This window comes from Gadus morhua, chromosome 17 (assembly GCF_902167405.1).
Source record: "Gadus morhua chromosome 17, gadMor3.0, whole genome shotgun sequence".
Taxonomy (NCBI): domain Eukaryota; kingdom Metazoa; phylum Chordata; class Actinopteri; order Gadiformes; family Gadidae; genus Gadus; species Gadus morhua.
In genome coordinates, this window is record NC_044064.1 from 8,010,076 (window position 1) to 8,023,782 (window position 13,707).

Consider the following 13,707-nt stretch of genomic DNA (forward strand, 5'->3'; position numbering starts at 1 on the left):
CGACTTTAGAAAAAGAAGCCTGTGAATTAACATTTCTTTCAATGTGTATTCATGTGTGTGGATTGGATATTGTGTATGAAATCCGATGTCTGTAAGTCTAGGGATTTACTGAAACGTGGAGAAAATGTACTTTACTACTTAATCATACAAAAACACACTTTATCAACTAAGTGGTTCTCCCGGTAGGAAATATATTATTGATCCCTTTAATTGGACATGTAAGGGGATCTAAGCTCCTCCCACCCTGGGGCCCCTCTCGCGCTCTGTTTAGCCTATAAAGCGTTGAATGCGGTAGCCAATGCAAACAGAATGTTACGGAATGTATTTCTTATTATTTTTCCTACCAGAGAAGGAAACTTCTGGAATAACCAAAAAGGAAATAGTGATTATTCGAAGTTCCACGTCTTACACCGGCTATTTTACACGGAGCCACGAGGACGTGTCTAGGCCCTTGTCAACTTTTCATCAGCCTACCCTGTTGCCGACTGGCAGAAACCGCATCGACACTGGTAGCCTACGTTAATCTAATTACTTTTATCACTTTCGGTCGTTTGCTCACCTATATTTGTACAACCTATTTGGAACACTTTTACCAACAAATCTTTTTATTTTTTTATTTGTTAACAATGTATTAACTCGATGTGCGTTCAAACCAAAAGCGAAGACGCACACAGCTTTTGGCCGTGATATATGTTCTATTATATAGATATTGTAGAGCTCCGAGAGTCCGCAAACAGCAACAATCACTTTGTAATCCATGTGGCGGTTCAAAATGGACGTCATGGAGTGAACGCGGATAGACTGTCACGCGGAAAGTTTGAACGGTCCTTTCGCAACAAAAAAGAGGGGGCAGTGCGGAATCCATGCCATGTCAATTGAAAGACGCGTTAAGAGGCGATGTTTTTGCAGGAAAATCTTGCTATGGTGGCACGAATACCCTGCTTTTCAGAAATACCCATATGAACTGAAGGAGGGTTTATTTATGAACAAAACCTTAAAGCCAAATCAAAAGCTGGGTTGTGTGTTCTGGTCTGATTGCACTTTAAACACAAACAAATGCATGCACACATGGCTCGCACCCACAGAGAAAGCATCTCATGCTACTGAATGTGCTGGTGTGTTCAGCAGTTCACCAAAGGGCTGGTGGTTCTTCACCAAGCCGGACCGGAAGTTCTTTCAATTCCTAGACAGCACATAAGACAGCCAGCTCTTCTTACACTCAGTAGTCCAGGGGCTAACTGTAGCATATGATACGCTGTTCAGTTAAAAATAGCACGTCCCTGGGTGGGCTTGAACCACTAACTAAGCCATAGCTGACATATGATACTATAAATGTCATGTCTCTGTGGCGCAATTGGTTAGCGCGTTCGACTGTTAATCGAAAGGTTGGTGGTTCAAGCCCACCCAGGGACGTGTTCTTTTTTAACCAAACCAGGTGTCATGGTGTCAACAGCCGAACTCATTGACCTGCCATTTGGGAAAAAATGAACTCTGTTTCCAAGAGTATATTTATAGAACTGCTCTGTCATTTCCCTCCCAAACATATACTGCAGTTGTCCCCTTGACTACTGAGTGTCTGTCTGGAGAAAAGCTAGCTGGCAATTCTGCTGTCTAGGAATTATACGTATTCATGAGCATAGATATGGTGCATTTTTACCAAGTCTTATGATCAAATCATGGAAATTATTTTTTACTTAAAAGCCATAGCTATGGGGTTTTACAAGGCCACATTGAATGCGGCCACAGGGTGGGAGGGAGGGGCCAGCTTGTTCCCTTTAATAATGGGCCATGGAATATGGCAATTTTCTAACAACATTTGAAGGCATTATCTCAAAGTTATTAATTTTTTTTTTTTGCTTGCTGGTCATGTTTGTACAGCCCGGCTAGCTCTATCGGTAGAGCATGAGACTCTTATTAATCTCAGGGTCGTGGGTTCGAGCCCTATGTTGTGAGCTATCACCTTAAAACGTAGCCTATGCGTTGAATGTTCACAGTAAGGGGTCATTTCAAAGATCCACACTGAATGTCAAACTGTCAGCTTTTTATGGGTTTGAGTCCCATGTTCTGCATTAATATTCCCAGTCTTCCCACCCTGTTGGGCGCTTCCAATGTGGTGTGTGTATACCTAGTGGGCCACAACTTGAGGCAAATACAATGAGTAGGCCACACCAACCATCAACACTATGTCTTCCTGCTGTGTGTGGTTGGTGACAACAATTAAAGTGTTATCTGTTGTAGGTAGGGCTGCGCGATTAATCAAATTTTGATCATGATTTCTCAGTTCCAAGTTCCAGGTTTCAAGATCCATAGCTGACATGCAGATATGTTCTTATTTCTACAAGACGCGTGTGATTTTTTTAACTGGTCTCTGGGGCGCAATCGGGTAGTGCGTTTGACTGATAACTAAAAGGTTGGTGGTTCAAGCCTCCGAGCTGATTTTAACTGACCACCAGGTCAAGCTAAGCATCAGCCCAAACCGTTAACCTTTGTTAAGTGAAAAAATCGACTGTGTTTCCAAGAGAAGATTTGAATGAACTGCTCTGTCAATTCCCTTCCCATCATGTACTCCCGTAGTGCATGGTCGAGCCACAACATTTTGCATTGACATGGAGTCAGCTAGAAAGATTGAAAGTAAGCTGCAACTACGGTTTGTGGCGGCAAACCATAAAAGTCTTGATCATTTGAAAGGACGAATAAGCAATATAACGTGACTTTGAAAGCATGGCTATTCTCCTTAGATGGTATTCTAGCATACCAGGGTATAATACAATCTCATTGCCATTGACTGTTTCAATGGTTGAGTGAGATTCATTTGTTGCGAACTTTGCCATAGCTGACATGTTTTTTTTTTTACAAGACACATGTCATAGCCAAAGGTCTCTGTGGCGCAATTGGTTAGCGCGTTCGACTGTTAATCGAAAGGTTGGTGGTTCAAGCCCACCCAGGGACGACCTGATTTTTACTGACCACCAGGTCAAGCTAAGCATCAGCCCAAACAAAAACATTTGATAGAACTGCTCTGTCAATTTCCTTCCAATCATGCACTCCCGTTGACCTGAGTACGGAGTGTCTGAGAGAGGAGCTATCTGGCTAAAGTGCTTTCTAGGAATTGGAGGTATTTAGGAGCTTAGATCTGATCCATTTCACCTTGTCTTACGATCATAACATGGAAATTGTTTTTTTCTTAAAAGCCATATTTTGCTATCTTTTTTGACCAATTAACATTTCAGGGGGCCACAGGGAGAGGAAAGCTTATTCTCCTTGTTCCCGCCATGTCCCCTTTCCAGAACCCAGGAGATTACATACGCTAAGAGATGAGGTTAAGGGTTGAAAGGAGATTATTCAGGGGGGACTGAGATGGTGGGGTCCCTAGAATTTAAATCATATGTGATTTATCAGTGGGGAATGAAACACAGCTACTTTCTATCAACATTTGAAGACATCAATGTCGAGGAGATTTAACGCACAGGTTTTTTTTGTGTGTGTTTTTTTTTTTATGTTGTCTGGTATTGACTATTTTAAGCCCGGCTAGCTCAGTCGGTAGAGCATGAGACTCTTAATCTCAGGGTCGTGGGTTCGAGCCCCACGTTGGGCGCTATATACTTTTATGTCCATGTCCCCTTTCCAGAACCCAGGAGATTACAAGCTATCCAGGCTGGTCATTTCAAAGATCCACACTGAATGTCAAACTGTCAGCTTTTTATGGGTTTGAGTCCCATGTTCTGCATTAATATTCCCAGTCTTCCCACCCTGTTGGGCGCTTCCAATGTGGTGTGTGTATACCTAGTGGGCCACAACTTGAGGCAAATACAATGAGTAGGCCACACCAACCATCAACACTATGTCTTCCTGCTGTGTGTGGTTGGTGACAACAATTAAAGTGTTATCTGTTGTAGGTAGGGCTGCGCGATTAATCGAATTTTGATCATGATTTCTCAGTTCCAAGTTCCAGGTTTCAAGATCCATAGCTGACATGCAGATATGTTCTTATTTCTACAAGACGCGTGTGATTTTTTTAACTGGTCTCTGTGGCGCAATCGGGTAGTGCGTTTGACTGATAACTAAAAGGTTGGTGGTTCAAGCCTCCGAGCTGATTTTAACTGACCACCAGGTCAAGCTAAGCATCAGCCCAAACCGTTAACCTTTGTTAAGTGAAAAAATCGACTGTGTTTCCAAGAGAAGATTTGAATGAACTGCTCTGTCAATTCCCTTCCCATCATGTACTCCCGTAGTGCATGGTCGAGCCACAACATTTTGCATTGACATGGAGTCAGCTAGAAAGATTGAAAGTAAGCTGCAACTACGGTTTGTGGCGGCAAACCATAAAAGTCTTGATCATTTGAAAGGACGAATAAGCAATATAACGTGACTTTGAAAGCATGGCTATTCTCCTTAGATGGTATTCTAGCATACCAGGGTATAATACAATCTCATTGCCATTGACTGTTTCAATGGTTGAGTGAGATTCATTTGTTGCGAACTTTGCCAGGGCTGACATGTTTTTTTTTTTACAAGACACATGTCATAGCCAAAGGTCTCTGTGGCGCAATTGGTTAGCGCGTTCGACTGTTAATCGAAAGGTTGGTGGTTCAAGCCCACCCAGGGACGACCTGATTTTTACTGACCACCAGGTCAAGCTAAGCATCAGCCCAAACAAAAACATTTGATAGAACTGCTCTGTCAATTTCCTTCCAATCATGCACTCCCGTTGACCTGAGTACGGAGTGTCTGAGAGAGGAGCTATCTGGCTAAAGTGCTTTCTAGGAATTGGAGGTATTTAGGAGCTTAGATCTGATCCATTTCACCTTGTCTTACGATCATAAAATGGAAATTGTTTTTTTCTTAAAAGCCATATTTTGCTATCTTTTTTGACCAATTAACATTTCAGGGGGCCACAGGGAGAGGAAAGCGTATTCTCCTTGCTCCCGCCATGTCCCCTTTCCAGAACCCAGGAGATTACATACGCTCAGAGATGAGGTTAAGGGTTGAAAGGAGATTATTCAGGGGGGACTGAGATGGTGGGGTCCCTAGAATTTAAATCATATGTGATTTATCAGTGGGGAATGAAACACAGCTACTTTCTATCAACATTTGAAGACATCAATGTCGAGGAGATTTAACGCACAGGTTTTTTTTGTGTGTGTTTTTTTTTTATGTTGTCTGGTATTGACTATTTTAAGCCCGGCTAGCTCAGTCGGTAGAGCATGAGACTCTTAATCTCAGGGTCGTGGGTTCGAGCCCCACGTTGGGCGCTATATACTTTTATGTCCATGTCCCCTTTCCAGAACCCAGGAGATTACAAGCTATCCAGGCTGGTCATTTCAAAGATCCACACTGAATGTCAAACTGTCAGCTTTTTATGGGTTTGAGTCCCATGTTCTGCATTAATATTCCCAGTCTTCCCACCCTGTTGGGCGCTTCCAATGTGGTGTGTGTATACCTAGTGGGCCACAACTTGAGGCAAATACAATGAGTAGGCCACACCAACCATCAACACTATGTCTTCCTACTGTGTGTGGTTGGTGACAACAATTAAAGTGTTATCTGTTGTAGGTAGGGCTGCGCGATTAATCAAATTTTGATCATGATTTCTCAGTTCCAAGTTCCAGGTTTCAAGATCCATAGCTGACATGCAGATATGTTCTTATTTCTACAAGACGCGTGTGTTTTTGTTAACTGGTCTCTGTGGCGCAATCGGGTAGTGCGTTTGACTGATAACTAAAAGGTTGGTGGTTCAAGCCTCCGAGCTGATTTTAACTGACCACCAGGTCAATCTAAGCATCAGCCCAAACCGTTAACCTTTGTTAAGTGAAAAAATCGACTGTGTTTCCAAGAGAAGATTTGAATGAACTGCTCTGTCAATTCCCTTCCCATCATGTACTCCCGTAGTGCATGGTCGAGCCACAACATTTTGCATTGACATGGAGTCAGCTAGAAAGATTGAAAGTAAGCTGCAACTACGGTTTGTGGCGGCAAACCATAAAAGTCTTGATCATTTGAAAGGACGAATAAGCAATATAACGTGACTTTGAAAGCATGGCTATTCTCCTTAGATGGTATTCTAGCATACCAGGGTATAATACAATCTCATGCCATTGACTGTTTCAATGGTTGAGTGAGATTCATTTGTTGCGAACTTTGCCATAGCTGACATGTTTTTTTTTTTACAAGACACATGTCATAGCCAAAGGTCTCTGTGGCGCAATTGGTTAGCGCGTTCGACTGTTAATCGAAAGGTTGGTGGTTCAAGCCCACCCAGGGACGACCTGATTTTTACTGACCACCAGTTCAAGCTAAGCATCAGCCCAAACAAAAACATTTGATAGAACTGCTCTGTCAATTTCCTTCCAATCATGCACTCCCGTTGACCTGAGTACGGAGTGTCTGAGAGAGGAGCTATCTGGCTAAAGTGCTTTCTAGGAATTGGAGGTATTTAGGAGCTTAGATCTGATCCATTTCACCTTGTCTTACGATCATAACATGGAAATTGTTTTTTTCTTAAAAGCCATATTTTGCTATCTTTTTTGACCAATTAACATTTCAGGGGGCCACAGGGAGAGGAAAGCTTATTCTCCTTGCTCCCGCCATGTCCCCTTTCCAGAACCCAGGAGATTACATACGCTCAGAGATGAGGTTAAGGGTTGAAAGGAGATTATTCAGGGGGGACTGAGATGGTGGGGTCCCTAGAATTTAAATCATATGTGATTTATCAGTGGGGAATGAAACACAGCTACTTTCTATCAACATTTGAAGACATCAATGTCGAGGAGATTTAACGCACAGGTTTTTTTTGTGTGTGTTTTTTTTTTTATGTTGTCTGGTATTGACTATTTTAAGCCCGGCTAGCTCAGTCGGTAGAGCATGAGACTCTTAATCTCAGGGTCGTGGGTTCGAGCCCCACGTTGGGCGCTATATACTTTTATGTCCATGTCCCCTTTCCAGAACCCAGGAGATTACAAGCTATCCAGGCTGGTAAATTAGATTCTTTACAGAGATTTACAAAATGTGAAGCCTTATAACCCTGCAAATAGCACGTATAACAAGTTATTTGTATTTGTTGCGATTAACTTATTGACACTGTCTAAAGGGTAGAATGATGCCTCATTTTGTTTAACCTCTCAGCTGCAGGGGCTGGGGCAAAGAACCATATGTCCCCCAACAAACTCTACTTAAATTCTGATTAACAGTCATAGAAATAGAAATTCTTTGAAAATCACATTGGAGAATGCAGGCATCGATCCCGCTACCTCACAAATGCTAAGCGAGCCCCCTACCATTTGAGCGAATTCCCCTTTCTGAAAGACATCTCATAAGGTCAAAAACATTTCCCTACAGCAAGCTAGCTTATGGCTTTGATTCGATGTAGCTGGTACAGGTACTTTTAATGGAAAATTGAAATCCGTTTTTTTTTTGTGCAAATATTTGTAACTCAATGAAGCCTGGATAGCTCAGCCGGTAGAGCATCAGACTTTTAATCTGAGGGTCCAGGGTTCAAGTCCCTGTTCAGGCGGTACTTTATTTACATTAACTTCATTGACACTGATTCCTCAGAACAGGTTGGTGAGTGCTGGTATAAACACGTGAATAATTGTCTCTTACAGAGAGCTTTAAAAACAGAATTCTTGCAAACTGCACATTGAACAATTTACAAAAATCTATTCCAATAAAGTAATTGACACTATCTAATATAGTGAATAATGTGTTCCATTGGCCTAACCTCCCAGCTGCAGAGTTTATTTGCAAAGAACCAAATGTTCTCCAACACACTGTAGGCCATTTCTTATTCACTGTCCATTACTAGGAAAATCTGTGAAGAATGCAAGACATTGGAGAATGCAGGCATCGATCCCTCTACCTCTCACATGCTAAGCGAGCCCCCTACCATTTGAACGAATTCCCCTTTCTGAAAGACATCTCATTAGGTCAAAAACATTTCCCTACAGCAAGCATAGCTTATGGCTTTGATTCGATGTAGCTGGTAAAGGTACTTTTAATGGAAAATTGAAATCCGTTTTTGATGTGCAAATATTTATAATCTGAGATTTAAAAACAGAATTCTTGCAAACTGCACATTGAACAATTTACAAAAATCTATTCCAATAAAGTAATTGACACTATCTAATATAGTGAATAATGCGTTCCATTGGGCTTAACCTCCCAGCTGCACAGGTTATTTGCAAAGAACCAAATGTTCTCCAACACACTGTAGGCCATTTCTTATTCACTGTCCATTACTGGGAAAATCAGTGAAGAATGTAAGACATCTGACCCATACGCCCTGCTTCGTCGTAGGCCTTCGAAAGCAGGTCGTCTGTGACCCTGCACTGGGGCCGAGGACATCTAGCATCCGGCCGCAAAGCCTGATAAGGAGTCAAAATGAGGGAGGCCATGGCGGGCTCAACGGGTGGCATGCGACCCAGCCCATACTGCACTGGATCACGCATGGCAGCCAAGGCCCGAGCACTGGCAGAAGGACGGGGGAGAGCCTTGGCATCCTTCCAGCAATCATGTATCTCCTTTAAGTACTCCTCCGAAGGAGGGACAGAGAAAGGGGTTGTGGCAGGGCTGCACCTGAAAAAGGCGCTAGGCTGAGCAAAGTCTGCCTGAGGAGCATCGAGCCCCAGGCGAGCCAGGGCCGTACGGATGACGGCCCCCATGGGGTTACCCTCTATGCTGTGCCCAGAGCTCTGAGCAGAGGAGCGGGAGGCCTCCCCAAAAGTGTTGGAGGCTACCTCCTCCGTGACACCTTCACTAAAGAGGTTAGCCGACGCCGCCAGCGACAGGTCATCGTCCAGAACCTAGGCACATCCCCCAAGGAAGGGTCATCCTGGATGCCAGCCACCGCCCCACCTGCCCAAGGTTGCAGGGTCAGGAGGAGCTCCTGTATCCTCACCATGTCGGACGTCAAGCGATCCACCTTGGATGCTAGCTCGTTCCTAGCCCTTTTCCTGGGGGGGGGGCACTGCTCTACCCCGACGACATGAGCCGAAGGAAGTGGCGTCATTGAGGGAAGGTCGACGGCTGTCGGACGTTCCACCGCTGCGAGCCTAGCCAGCCTGAGTGCCAAGGGCATGGAGCCGCAGTTCATACAGGCCCTCTCAGTAAGGCCCTCCCTCAAATGCTCGAAGCCGAGGCAAGAGGGGCAGCGATCATGACCATCGTCAGGCTCAAGGAGGGCCACACAGGCGCCACACACATGAGCCATCAGCAGAACACTGGGAGTGGGAGCGAGAGCACTGCCTTCACCAGTAAGCTACTAACTCAAAAAAACACAAGACAGTGTTACCGGGAGAGGACGCGAGAGCGCTGCCTTCACCGGAAAGTGACTGAAAAGAAATAAACAACAGTGTTACAGGGAGAGGACACGAGAGCACTGCCTTCACCGGTAAGTGACTGAAAAGAAATACACAACAGTGTTACAGGGAGAGGACGCGAGAGCACTGCCTTCACCGGTAAGTGACTGAAAAGAAATACACAACAGTGTTACAGGGAGAGGACGTGAGAGCACTGCCTTCACCGGTAAGTGACTGAAAAGAAATACACAACAGTGTTACAGGGAGAGGACGCGAGAGCGCTGCTTCACCGGTAAGTGACCGAACGAAAAACTTTTCTTTTCTGCATTTTCTTTTTTTAAACAAAAGTGTTACCAAACAAATGTGGTAACTTAGAACACAGCCGAGCTGCTTCTATTAGGGAACAAAGGAAGCTATGTTTAGCAGCTTTTACAGTGGGGGGAAGCAACAAGCTGCCCCACCAAAAGTAGCGGCAATAGCTCTTTCCGCGCTGTACAGTCAAACAGCCCCTGGATTACGAGTTCACCCGTTTACTCCGACGCTTTGGTCGCGAGGCTGCACAAAGTCTGGGAAGCGATCCTTTCAAAAAGCGAATACGCTATCGCAAGTGGTACTACTTGCGTCTTTTGCGAGAAGATGAAAAGGAACAGATCCTCTGTCGACACCGGGCTATATAGCCCATCCGGTGTCACGAGGGTCACAGGTGACTTTGTTGGTATAGGTACTCGAACTGCGCATGCGCGAGACGGATAAATCCAGTGCTTAATGCACCGGTCAGTAAGGATGAAATAGAACACCTCCCCTGGTGTTGAAGAGTAAATCTTGTGTGTACCTATTATGCTTTACACAGCTGGGAGCACAGGATGATGATGATGATGATGATGATGATGATGATGATGATGATAGATACCTAATATCCCCAAGGGGAAATTTGAGGTCCCAGTAGCTCAAAGACATCACCCATAAAATACACATACAACATAAACAGGATTATAAAAAAGAGATCTACATGAATACTATGGACAATAAAAGATACCAAATAAAAAGTCCACATGAATGTACTAAGGGCTGTGTAAGCTTGCAGTCACAAGGCAGGGACTGAACCTGTAATGCAGTGTTCAGGGCAGGGACTGAACCTGTAATGAAGTGTTCAGTACTTTCTATTCAGGAGGGAGCAGTTCGTCAAATTCTTCGATGTCCTCTTCCTCTATTAATTTAATTAGGACAAGAATTCAACGAGGGCTCCACTTAAGGTACGGCCACACTGAACACATTACACGCGTTATTGGCGTAGAAAATCAGCATTTTTTGCATAGGGAACCACTGGTTTAGGCGCGTAGATGCGTTAAGCGAGCTAAGCGGCGCGTTAGACGCGTTTTACGCACCTAAATAAGGCGCGCGTTTTTACTTTTTATGTTCCTACGCGTGACGCTTAGCGAGACGATAGCCAATCAGCATTGTGCTCAACCCGATGTCACTGGCAGAGAGACAGAGCCGAGGACACACAAAAGCAGAAAGAAAATGGACGATCAAGTCATCGTTTCAGTGTGTGCTGAAACGATGAGGAGGTGGTGAAACTCACCCAGCTGTGAACGCATACGGAGGATGTCATGCACTAGAGCAGAGGTCTTCAACAGGGGGTCCGCGACCCCTAGGGGGTCCGCGGAGGTACTGCAGGGGGGTCGCGAAAGTTTGGGTTGATTAGACTTTTTCTTTATATTACCCCCGCAATTTTTTACACAAATTGAAATGTCTTTAAATACACATTAACATGAATCCAACACACTAGCCGCGTTTACATGGAAACTTTTGATCCGATTTCTAATTGGAATAGCTTTATTCCTATCATGCGATCCGAATGTATTATATCTATGGCATTTTGGTCTCTCGCGCACACCTGACACATCTGGACTGGCTGCGAAATTTTTATGTATTTGATTTTAATGAAAGCCCAGCAGGAGAGAGCTTTTCTCTGCCTGCTCCTTCAATTAAGAAGGACAGCACAGCGACGTCAGTTTGTTGTCCGGTCTTTATATCTACCCCCTCCTCCGCAAACAATACGTATTATGATGAGAGTGTGCAGCGAAGACTGTTGGGAGAGAGAGAGTGCTGTTATGTAAGGGATAATGTACAGAAAGCCGTCATTATCGGGAAAATAAGCAATCAGCAGAGAAATAGTCAGCCAAAGACGATGACGTCGCTTAGCAACCGGACACGCTGGGGTTGATAAGTTACAGTCGCAGAGTGATAAGAAAGACACTAACAAACATCACTCATTTTTTGTTTTCAAAATGTCCATTTGAATTGCTTTTATGCATGATTACATGCAATTGCAGTTATCAGTTTATTATGTTATGTTGTGTTTATGAATGGCAGTGGCATTGCCACCCTACTCGCTGTACCTTGCACATGTTTATAATGAAAACATGAATATATGAACCTGTGTATTATTTGAATATCTTAGTATTGAATGCAAAATAACAAGGTACATTTATACATGCCACTATAGGAACAGTTTTATATCAAACACAATTTTATACAATAAATAAGTAGGGGGTCCCCGCTCCATCTCTCCATCAGTTTGGGGGTCCTTGGCCTGGAAAACGTTGAAGACCCCTGCACTAGAGTTTAGATTCTTCGGTATGGTCACTATGGGGAGGGGAGGGGAAGGAGGGGAACTGTATTTAACACGTGCGTGGAGCGACATACCGCTGACCGATTAGCAACGGGGCTGCCATATGAAGGAGGCGTGGCCTATAGTGGTGTATTGAATGATTAGTTGAGTCGTTCGCGAATCGTTCGTTCGTTCAGTCGAGTTTCCGGTAGCTCTGAGTCTGACTGACTCAGCTGAGAACCGTGCAATGGCGTGCATTCCATGATGCGATTTACCGCTACCAGAAACCAGGCTGAACGAACAAAAGATTCGCGAACGACTCTTCCCAGTTGGGTCGTGTTTCCAGTGAATCGATTCACCGGAAACTCGACTGAACTGGTAGAAGTCGTTCGCGAATCAGCCTAATCTCAGGTAGCGGTGAATCGCACCATGGAATGCACGCCATTGCACGGTTCTCAGCTGAGTCAGTCCGACTCAGTGCTACCGGAAACTCGACTGAACTGGGAGGAGTCGTTTGCGAGTCGTTTGTTCGTTCAGCCTGGTTTCCGGTAGCAGTAAATCGCATCATGGAATGCACGCAATTGCACGGTTCTCAGCTGAGTCAGTCAGAATCAGTGGAGTCAGTGCTACCAGAAACTCGTTTGTTCGTTCAGTCGAGTTTCTGGTGAATCGAATGGTGAACGAGACGAATGAGAGAAACAAACCGGTTCGGTTCGTTCGTCCTAAAGACTTGTTCATTCGAACCGGTTCGCGAACGAACGAGTCAACATTAGTGGCCTTTGTGACGTATTGGCTCCGGCTTCCTCACCTGTCTAAAGGTACTGCCATCTGTGGCTGGAGTAGTTATTACAGCTTGTATGTTTGATAATGATCGGCGTTCTATACATTATCCCTGACATATAGATTTAGCAGAGTAGGCCTAAGTAACAAATGTGTACAAAGTTACAAATGTATTAAAAAAAATGTCGGGTTCAAATATGGCTCGGGCTCATAATTACAATTAATGTGTCGGGCCGGGCGGGGCTCGGACAGAACTTGCACGGGCTCGGGCCAGGTCGGGCTGGATTTTCTGGACCCGATCTAAGCTCTATCATGCACCCAAACACTGTGGCGTTTGGGTTTCCTACTCTCCTTGAACTCCCACAACAAATACAGCACAGCGATGGTGGTGATCTCAGCCATGTTTGTGGAACTAAAGAAAAGTAGCGGGGGTTAAATACGTTTTGGGCAGGCTCATCTAGCTGCGTAGACGCGTTAGGCGCGCTGAACCATTTTTGTGACACACAATGATCAAGCGTCAGGTTAGGCGCGTAATGCGTTCAGTGTGGCCGTACCTTTAGGACAGCCTGAACTGCCATCCGCTTCACACAAGCTCCAACCCCATCAGGAGATCCTTTTCCATGGCCCGTTCACTGTAATTCCATATGAGACACTAGCCGGGTTTACATGGACACTTCTGATCTGATTAGAAGTGGAAGAACAGCTCAATCGGAATTAAAAAATAAATCATATATACGCCTCAATCGGAATACAATTCTCTGATCAGATTAGAATTTCAATCGGATTAGAGGAGGTGGTGTACTCCACTATAATCGACATGTATACAATTATTTCGATTGGTTTGGGTTGAGTGAGGCTACTTTTTTTTCACTAAGAGAGACTTTAATGCACCCTGAACTGATTTGCCACTGCTTCTCAACTTGTATAGCACCATGGCAACTCTCATTGCCTACGGAATTGGCTTTTTGTACAGCTACCTCCTCTCGCAATGTTTTTAATGAGCTTGCATTATTTAACCAA

The 13,707-nt window shown here is 44.4% G+C and overlaps 1 protein-coding gene and 8 non-coding genes across 9 annotated transcripts in view; all 9 read left to right on the forward strand.

Moving 5' to 3' along the window:
- The window catches only part of lrch4 (leucine-rich repeats and calponin homology (CH) domain containing 4), a 310,321-nt gene that overhangs the window by 131,793 nt on the left and 164,821 nt on the right, over window positions 1–13,707 (forward strand). The gene's annotated exons all lie outside the window — the stretch shown is intronic.
- Window positions 1,340–1,413, forward strand: trnan-guu (transfer RNA asparagine (anticodon GUU)). The gene has a single exon. It is a non-coding gene; the product is annotated as a tRNA-Asn (tRNA).
- trnan-guu (transfer RNA asparagine (anticodon GUU)) lies at window positions 2,877–2,950 on the forward strand. The gene has a single exon. It is a non-coding gene; the product is annotated as a tRNA-Asn (tRNA).
- On the forward strand, window positions 3,523–3,595 carry trnak-cuu (transfer RNA lysine (anticodon CUU)). The gene has a single exon. It is a non-coding gene; the product is annotated as a tRNA-Lys (tRNA).
- Window positions 4,535–4,608, forward strand: trnan-guu (transfer RNA asparagine (anticodon GUU)). Its single transcript has one exon. It is a non-coding gene; the product is annotated as a tRNA-Asn (tRNA).
- trnak-cuu (transfer RNA lysine (anticodon CUU)) lies at window positions 5,180–5,252 on the forward strand. Its single transcript has one exon. It is a non-coding gene; the product is annotated as a tRNA-Lys (tRNA).
- Window positions 6,191–6,264, forward strand: trnan-guu (transfer RNA asparagine (anticodon GUU)). The gene has a single exon. It is a non-coding gene; the product is annotated as a tRNA-Asn (tRNA).
- On the forward strand, window positions 6,837–6,909 carry trnak-cuu (transfer RNA lysine (anticodon CUU)). The gene has a single exon. It is a non-coding gene; the product is annotated as a tRNA-Lys (tRNA).
- On the forward strand, window positions 7,438–7,510 carry trnak-uuu (transfer RNA lysine (anticodon UUU)). Its single transcript has one exon. It is a non-coding gene; the product is annotated as a tRNA-Lys (tRNA).